We start from the raw sequence: 9,697 nt of genomic DNA, 5'->3' as shown, positions 1-9,697 counted from the left end.
TTTTTTAAACTCTCCCTAAAATACTAAACAGTAACTCCACGGAAATACAGAATATGATGATACAATCAAGACAAAAGATTTTAAACAATGTGATACATCTTTGCAGTTAGATGTAGCTGTGTAAGATGTTAGTTTAAAAGAAAGTGAAGGAGAAGTAAATCTATGTTTATCCTTAAGTTGTACTTATAATTATTTTAATTAATTGATTTGAATGACAGTTGTGGATAACGAATGAGCTACAGATGTCCAGTTCCAAAATTGCAAGTAAGAAAAACATGGCTTATCAGTACATTTTGAGAAAAGATACGAGTTTATCTGCCCTTCTTTTCTCATAAACCCTTCTGTCTTTGTGAAATATCTCTGGCTCCATCTTCAGAGAAATAATGTGTGTGCAGCCTGGAAAGAGAGACTGTGATCTGGGAAGGCACAGACCAGTTTATCAACAAGATTCCGCATACCACCTCTCTTCTCCAGGACCAGACCGCTTTCCTGTACTGCCAGGATGCCAGGATACAGCCTTTGTTTCCTAACCATGGTTTTCAATGCTGAAATTATTCTTACAAGTCAATAGTAGATTTATTTTCAAGATAAACGCACAAGCTATTTGGAAAGGAATCATATAGCGGGCATGTTGCTGGACAATTTGCAAGCCTCCAGAGTTTCCTGGAGTGTTTCAGAAGGAAAAACCAACAGCAAGACAGGTTATAGGGGCGTGGATGGTGAGCTCCAGCAGTTAATCTGCCTTTGAAAGGTTATTAATCAGCTTTGCATGCCAAAAGCTGAATATTCAGGAATGCATTCTGATTCATAATTAAAAAGTTTAATTCTAGCCTTCTAACCAAATATTTGGTTCAGAGAAAGTACCCTCGTAAAGCACAGATTAACAACCTTGAGTGGCAGCCATCAGCTCAGAGCAGCTCACTTAGGAATCTCAGGTGTCAGTGCTCTGTGTCCCGTCCCACTTGAAGCAGATTGGCTGACACTTTGACAGCTTGCTGCATTCAACCAGTCCCATAAAATATGTGGAGTTCTAGCCCTAGGAATCAAAGCTTTTGAGACAAGAGATAGGGTGTTGTTCAAGGTCAAGGAATAAAAGAGAATAAAAATTTAGATTTCCTTTTCCCCTCATGCAGCCAACATCAAAACAGATTAAAACTGTTAAGTTCACAATTACAAGGAGAGTATGCTTTTAGTGGTACCTCGTACAACAGACCAGGAAATTTTTATAGGATATCTTTAAAAAGCCATCCCACAGTGATTCACCAGACGCTTGGAGGCAATAATGAAAGTGCCTGAATGCCTTACTATTTCCAATAACTGAAACTTAAATCCAAGAGAGTCAATACATACATTATTTATGTTTTTCAATAAAAACTAATTAAAGATACTTAAGTTTTTAGTGATGGTCCGAGAAATGTAATTGAGCAGGCTCAGATTTAGCAAGCCATTAATTGAGTTCTTGATAAGGATCTGAATGAAGAAGGAATCAATTGCTTCTGAATTTCAGCTCTTTTGGCTCCACTTTCTGCAAACAGGCAAGGAAGGAAGCCTAAGATTCCATCTTCTCTCAGTGTTCTTGTCTCTCAGCCCCGGAGGGAAAGACTATTTTAAACGCATTGTTAGAAACTCCCAGAAATAGTGCTTGAGATGAGATTTGTTTTTAATTTTTCAGCTGGATCATTATTTCTTGAGAATGTAAATAGTGGCAAATGCCAATCATTGAACTTGAAAAAAAGGAAGAAATTAGCCACAAGATGCTTAAGTCACTTATAACTCAATTCTTTCCCTAAAGCTGCCTGGAAAACACTCTAGTTCTATTTTAAAGATGTCTTTACATTCACAAAAGGCCATCGCACAGGCTTGCTGCTGGCTGCTGTGAAGGGAAATTCAAACTCTGGCAAACTGCTGCTTTCATCTGGTCCTTGAACAAAGAAGCTATTTTGAAATTCTGATGGCATCTTAGGGAAAACAAGACATACTCCAAAATTTCAAAAATAAATATAGCTTATTGCCTAACACTCTGCATGTAACAACTAATATCCCCAAGGAAAATGTAGAGTCTGGTAGCAGCACCACATTCTAGATTTAAGACGATACGTAGATCAAATGCAGCATTTCTCCAGTGAACCTTTGTTTACCAGTAGAGGAAACCACACCACGACTCACAGCAGATTTCTCCAGACCTCGCCACTATGGGCAATAGTGGCACCTAACAATCCAATGCAACACTATGGAATGGGGCGCACCAATTAAATTTCACAGTAGCCGACTTCGGTTTTGCTTCACAGGATGTTTCTCCCAAGGAACATAGCTTCTCTTGCAGAAAATATGCCATCGGCTTCAGATCAACACTAGGATTCTTCCCTAATTGACCATTTGTGCTCCTGCTCCACACACAATGCCCACTGAAGACACATCATTGCTTTGATAACACTCTTGACTTCCTTGGCCCGTGAGAAATCACAGGTCCTCTCAACTCACTGGGCTCTCTGTGTCTTTTCTTTGGAAGAACACTGTAATAGCTGGTGATATTCCTTCTACTGCCTTTGCGATTATTAGCATCATGCAAATAATGCTAAACTACACCCTCACCTGCTCACCTGCAATTCCATGTTCAACATCCATCTGCTCTGCTGGAATGGAAGCATGAGGAGACAAGGGACAATGCATGTGAGGTTGGGTGTGTTATCCAGAGAAGCCCAGCATGCATGCTTTAGGAAAGCAAAAATATTTCTTAAATTTATACAAAAGTAAATCGTAAAGCTGGGTTTTTCATGATTAGAATTCCTTTTTTTTTTTTTTTTTTTGAGACAGGGTCTCATTCCGTCGCCCAGGCTAGAGTGCAGTGGTGCCATTTCAGCTCACTGCATCCTGTGCCTCCTGGATTCAAACAATATTCGTGCCTCAGCCTCCCGAGCAGCTGAGATTACTGGCCTCACCCGGCTAATTTTTGTATTTTTAGAAGAAACGGGATTTTGCCATGTTGACCAGACTGGTCTCAAACTCCTGACCTCAAGTGAGCCACCCGCTTCAGCCTCCCAAAGTGCTGGGATTATAGGCGTGAGCCACCGTGCCTGGCCAGATTTTCATATTGTTGATACTGATAACACTATATAGTAGCTTATACAACTTGGTGTGGTTCTTCGACTGCAGTCCACTGTTTTGTAACACTCCACGCCCAGAAAAGTTTTTTCCCCATGGGATTCTGCAATTATTTTTTCTATAAGCATTGGTCTAATATGGTAGTGTTTGGTGTCATAAATTCCCTCTATGTGGAAGTAAGCCCAGTTGTTCATGGTATTTACAATAAGAAATGTTGTTAAAGCACAGATTTAATCTCAGCATCTGGGAAACGAAGTAAACCTAGTCAACAGCCAGTGTTCACATTTCAACAGGGTTTTGCTCCTGTGGCATAGGTCCTTACCAAATCATTACAACAAATGCAAAACTACAAACTAAGTGATTTTGGCAAGTTTGAAATTCTGATGGCATCTTAGGGAAAAGTCTAAAAATATATCAAGTTTCTAATTCAGTTTGTCTCAAGCATAACTGGATGTCTATTATCTTTAGTGTGTAACTGTTTGTAACTCTTTTCTGAGGTAGACATATTTTGATTATTTTCCTCACTTTTGAAAGGCATGAAACATTACATACATGTAGTTATAGTTTCACATGTATCTTGGAATACTATTTAGTCACAAAAAAGAATGAACTCCTGTCATTCTCAGAAACATGGATGGAACTGGAGGACATCATGTTAAGTGAAATAAACCAGGAACAGAAAGTTAAGCACTGTGTGTTCTCACTCATATGTGGAAGCTAAATTAAAAACTGAATTCATAGAAGTAAAAAGCAGAACAGGTAATACTAGAGTCAGGGAAAGGCAGGGGGAAGAGGGAAAAATTAGTTAAAGGATATAAAACTACAGCTAGACAAGAGGAATAAGTCCTAGCATTCTGTAGCACTGTAGAATGATTATAGTTAACAAGAGCAAATTATATAGTTTCAGATAGGAAGATGAAGGATATTTAATATTCTCAACACAAAGAAATGATAAAGGTTTGAGATGAGGCATGTGCTAATTGCCCTGCTCTGATCACTATACATCATATGTATCTTCACTATATGCCCAATGAATATGTACAATTAATATGTATCAATTTAAAATTAAAACAATTAAGAAATAAAAATACATTTAAAAATGGTGATAAACAAATGTTCATCAATAAATAAATTAATGTCATAGAGTGGCAACCTGTATTCTTGTATGCATTCGAATAGATAAGTCCTATTAGAAAAAAATCCTTAAGGGTTATGAATACATATCCTATTAATTGGAGGAGATTTGGATAATTCTGATACTATCTGGTTGACTTACTTTAGGATTTGTCAACCACGGTGCTATTGACATTTTGGGTCAGGTAATTCTTCGCTATGGGGTCTCCCCTATTGTGCGATATTTAGCAGCATCTCTGGCCAGTACCCACTAGATGCCAGTAATACCACCCTAGTTCTGACAACAATAAATTACTTCAGACATGGCCAAATAGGGGCAACAAAAGGGGTTTCAGCAAGGTGGCAAAATCACCCCACTTGAGAACCACTGCTTTAGTGCTATCTCGAAGAAAAAAATGCCAGACTGTGTCATTGAAAACCTAGGCAGCACATTGTACTAAGCATCTTACAAGCTCTGCTACCGATAATTCGTCAGTGTCATCCTACTCCAACTAGTCAACAAATCTTAAGATCAGTCCATGAAGAAGTTCTTCCAGAATACCCATTGTGAATGAAAGTAAAAAAACTGGAGTTTTAATCATGCATAATTAAGGCTTTTCACTGAACTTCACTGGAACTCCCCTGGTCACAATACTGCCACTCCACATGCTGCCCTACGTTCTGCACTTGATGGAAGTAATTTTAGCTGATCTTCTCAAAAAGCTTGCAAAAAAAAATAATGTAGATCCTTGTCTGTAAATGAGGAGAGAAAAAAAAAACTTGAGACTGTTAGGGATTTGTCCCAGGTTGCACAGCCAGAGAGTGATGAGAGGGGTTTAGGATTCTGTCCTGCCCGATTTCACATTGTGTGTTCCATCATTTTCATCCTAGGACCTCTGTTCATCATTTTCATCCTAGGACCTCTGTTCATCATTTTCATCCTAGGACCTCTGTCCATCATTTTCATCCTAGGACCGCTGTTCATATACAGTTTGCTAAATTGAAATCATATCCATTGACAAGTGTCTTGAAATTAAGCTGAGAGGACAGTGGTGAAAGTCAGCATCTTTTGCAGCCCTGCAGCAGCACCATCATTCCCCCAGCTCGTTTTGCTTCTCCCACAGCTGAGCTCTTGGCTCTGTTGGCCTCCAAATCCCTGACCCTGTGCCACCCCATCACCCTGCCTGCAACCTGTGCCCTCAATCTCCCCTCCAAATTGTATCTTAGGAGAAACAGCACTGTAGGATAGATAAACCATTTTTCAGTTGAAACCCTGATGGTGCCATCAAGATGCAGGGGGACCTTGAGGTTTGATGCATCTTCTTTTCTCACAGGGCTCATGGACAAATCTTCCTTTCCTAAAGGACATGAGAACTCTGTCTCCTAAGCACCAGAGATGCTCAGCCAGCAGAGACTTGGAAGGTCATTTCTTTATGTAGGGAAGTATTTTCTCATGAACTTTATACCAAGTGGTGAATGGCTGCTACCTTGTTTTCCAACCTAGCCTTCTGTTATTTGATTTTGACATGGCGTCCTTACTTTAACTAACTTAATGCATTTCCACTGGGGATACTGCAAGTGGGCATCATCAAGAAAGCTACTGAGAAAGGGGGGTTGAGGGCTGCAAAGGAGCGTCCTTGGCAGCATCCCCATGGTTGCTGGGTGTGCAGGCCCCATGCCAACTCTGGGTGCCTCAACCCTGCTGGCCGCCTGGGCTTTCTTCCTTTATGAATATTCAATCTCTTTTTTCCATAAATTTGATCCATTGACTGAAGAGTCGAGCAGGAATTTTCTTATTAGGGCACAATTTTCTTATTAGGGCACAATTAGGGGTCTCGTCTCTGTCTCCTAACGCAGCAGGGGTATAAAGGAAGGGGCCGGGCGCTGCATCAAACGCCAGTGCTGCCCTTCCTGCCTTCAGGACAATTGTTAGTCCCGGGAACTGGAACCTCGCCTGGAAGGGAGGGCTGGGCCCCATCGACTCAAAGTCCTTTCTGGCTCTGAAACTGTGTCTGCAGCTCATCAGGCCGTGCTCATTGTGCCAATTGGAATAAGCAGCCTGACGCGATTTGTCTGGCTAATGATGTGATGTGGGATGGACAGAGAAACTGCAGCATGATGGGCTTGTTAATGATCATTAGCATATGCACCTGCAGCTGTGTACCTGCTTCTGCTGAGCGCAGACCCAGCTTGTGCTCCTCTTGCCATCACCTGAGCATCAAGGACTGCCGGAATCACATAGGCATTTAGATTGCCGGAACAGGCTTCCTTCCCTCCTTACCCCGCCCTCCGAGTGTCTTCTGCAAATCTGTCTTCTCATCCTATGGATTTTCTTCAGAGAGGATGGGCCCTTGCCTCCCTGAGTGGGTCCCTGTACCCACCTTGGGCATTGCCCTGTTGGGGAGTGTTAGAGGCGCAGACGCTCAGGGTCCACCCCCAGATGCACTGTATCAGATCCCCCGGTTGATTCCTGTGCAAGTTAAAGTTTGAGAAGTGCAGGTCTAGACCAGGAGGCAAGCACCGTGAGGTAGAGTGGGGCCGTCTGTCTCCGGGAGATTTTAGTGATCTTAATGCAGTTTAACTCCCGATGGAAATAATTGCTATGGGTTGAAATGTGCCTCTCTAACAAATTTATATGGTCAAGTCCTAACCCTCTCATTTGGAAATAGAGTTGCTGCAGATGTCTTTAGTTAAGATGAGGTTATATTGAACTAGAATGTATACAAAGGGGACATTTGGACACAGACACAATAGGAAGAACACATATGAAGATGAAGCAGAGGTGAGGGCAGTGGTTCCCCAAGCCAACCAACACCGAAGCCTGCCAGCGGCCATATGGGCTGGAGGTGAGCCTGGAGCAAACTCACACACACACTCAGTCTTCCACGTCTCGCCTCCAGAACTGAGAGACGATAAACATCTTTCGCTTGCACCATCCAGTTTGTGCTACTTTGTTATAGCATACTATTAGAGTCGCTAACTGATATTAACTCCAAAATCTAAGATAGTCAAAACATAAAATTTTTCTGAGTGGTGCTGCATGCCATTAGCATCCGAGAGAAAATATAGGAATCCTCCCCCAAAAATTGTTTCAAAAGCTTTCTGGAAGGATAGTTTCTGACACCTATTGGGTCCGATGGCCTCTTCTGAGATGCTTCATCACTGTCTCCTATCCCATCCCGCACGTTCTTGGAGGCTGAACACAAGCTCTGTTTGTATTTGTCTGCTCTGAGTTAGCCTGCGTCTCATAAAAGCCCATTGCTGCCTAAGCAGGATGGAGTCTGGGCTGGAATGATACCGCAATAACAATGAAACACAAAGTTATAATTTCACAGCCTGGGACGAACTGGCAGAACCAGGTTATATAATATTAAAATAGTAAGCTCTACGTGTTTAAGAAACTCTTATGTCACAGTACCCAGAGGTGGATTTTTTTCCTCTGGTTGCTCTCACAGTGACTCAGGACCCTAATTTATTATTTATATAGTTTGAAAGATGCCAGCTGTCTGCCATTTAAGAAACAATTGCAACATACAGCATTGCGTTGGAGACTTTAAATATATTTTAAAAAGTAATCCTTTAAACAAATCCCACAAATCTATTTCTATACCCATTTAAGACATGAGGAATTAAAGATCAATACAGATAAGTGAATTGTCTAGACTGCCAGCATAAGTACTGAAACTTTTTTTTCAGTTTTCCTTTCTATGCCCTGTATCAATAAGAACTGTCTGTCTTGCTTTTGTATACTCAGGTCCTAGCGCCATTCTTTGCCCACAGAAGCACCCAATATAATAGTGGTTCATGGAAATCAATAGATAATGCTTAAAGAGCAAAATGTCCTGCCTCTCCATTGCTTTTGAACCCTAAGAATGTTAAACTTTCATGCAAGAATGGGAGGGAATCCATTAGCTGTGTATGACCTTGGAGAAAAGTGACACACCCGAGCCACCAGCATCAGTAACAGCCTTAAAGGCTTTGGGTTTGGGTTGCTTTAGCAAGTGACAAGGAAAGCCTGTACAGGACAGGAATGGGGACATTTTGCAGAGTCTGTGGCAGCTGGGTCCCCCACTGAAGAAGTCCACCCCTCCCACGGAGGGAGCTGGGAGGGTGCAAGAGTTAAAGGCACAAACTTCAGCATTCCAGGCCTCGTTTCACTCCTGGCTCCGGCCAAAATTCATATATATATGATATATATATATTTTGAGATGGAGTCTTGCTCTGTCACCCAGGCTGGAGTGCAGTGGTGCTACCTCGGCTCACTACAACCTCTGCCTCTCAGGTTCAAGTGATTCTCCTGCCTCAGCCTCCTGAGTAGCTGGGACTACAGGTAAGTGCCACCATGCCTGGCGAATTTTTTGTATTTTTACAAGACAACATTTCACTGTGTTAGCCAGGATGGTCTCGATCTCCTGACCTCGTGATCTGCCTGTCTGGCCAATATCTTAACTCTTCTGCATCTCAGTTTTCTCCTTTGTCAGATGAGGTTACAGTGGTATTGGCATCTCAAGGTTCTTATGAGGATCCAAGGAGGTATTCTTGTATGTTTGCACGGAGCCTGACACACATAAGCACTCGGGAAGGGCTGCTTCTCAGCGTGGGTGGTTGAACCCTGGGCTGTTCCTGTCAGAGGACCTCAAGATCCCCAGTGTTCACAATCCCTCCTTGTCCAAGCCCCCCAGCAGGACTCCCTGCCCACTGTAGAGATCCTTGTGGAGATCCCAGGCTCTGAGAAATGGCCCTTCGGCAACAAGCCCTGCATGCAGCACTCACCTGCCTCTGATGCTTGAGAGCCCACTCCAGCCATTCCTTTTAGAAAAGACTTTAAAACTTTTGTGAGAAATCCAACCTTTAACTCATTCAAGTGTGTTGGTGATCTTCCTTCTAGCGATCTCAGGGACCAGCCTCCCTAAACACCCCAGTTTACTCAGTTCAGCTGCCTCTGCCACCTGCTTCATTAGGCCCTGCAAATGCCACAGGCTGTATTTACATGGCTGTTTTCTGCCTGTGATTTCAAATGGCCTAATAGTTGCCTTAAGATATGTTCTATAACTGAAATGTACAAAGAAAAAAATGACTGATTGCCATGCGTATTTCATAAATTATAAGTTCAATTTCTCGCAAGCATTCTCAGGTGTATTTGTTAGATATCAGGAAAACCATTTCTCTCTTTTCCTACTGGTCCTCAGGCTGAACCAGTGAGGGGTCGGTGCCCATATCGGCTTGGCAGGAGCCGTGGGAATGGTGCCCAGCAGGTGGAATCTGACCCTAAAGTACTGATTTTTAAGAAGCAATGGGCATTTACTTCCTGAGAAAACCAGTGTAACGTGTGGCATTGTTCTTGGTAACAGATTCAAAATCCAACCAGAAATGTAGGTGCACTTTGAATCACTGTTGGGAGAAAAAGGTGTATTCACTTAGGTTCCTAAATCTTTGGATGTCCAAACACTCTTCCACCCTGAAAGCAGAGCAAGTATTGCCT

Source organism: Mandrillus leucophaeus, unplaced genomic scaffold (genome assembly GCF_000951045.1).
Source record: "Mandrillus leucophaeus isolate KB7577 unplaced genomic scaffold, Mleu.le_1.0 Scaffold647, whole genome shotgun sequence".
Lineage (NCBI taxonomy): Eukaryota > Metazoa > Chordata > Mammalia > Primates > Cercopithecidae > Mandrillus > Mandrillus leucophaeus.
This window is presented reverse-complemented; position numbering follows the sequence as displayed.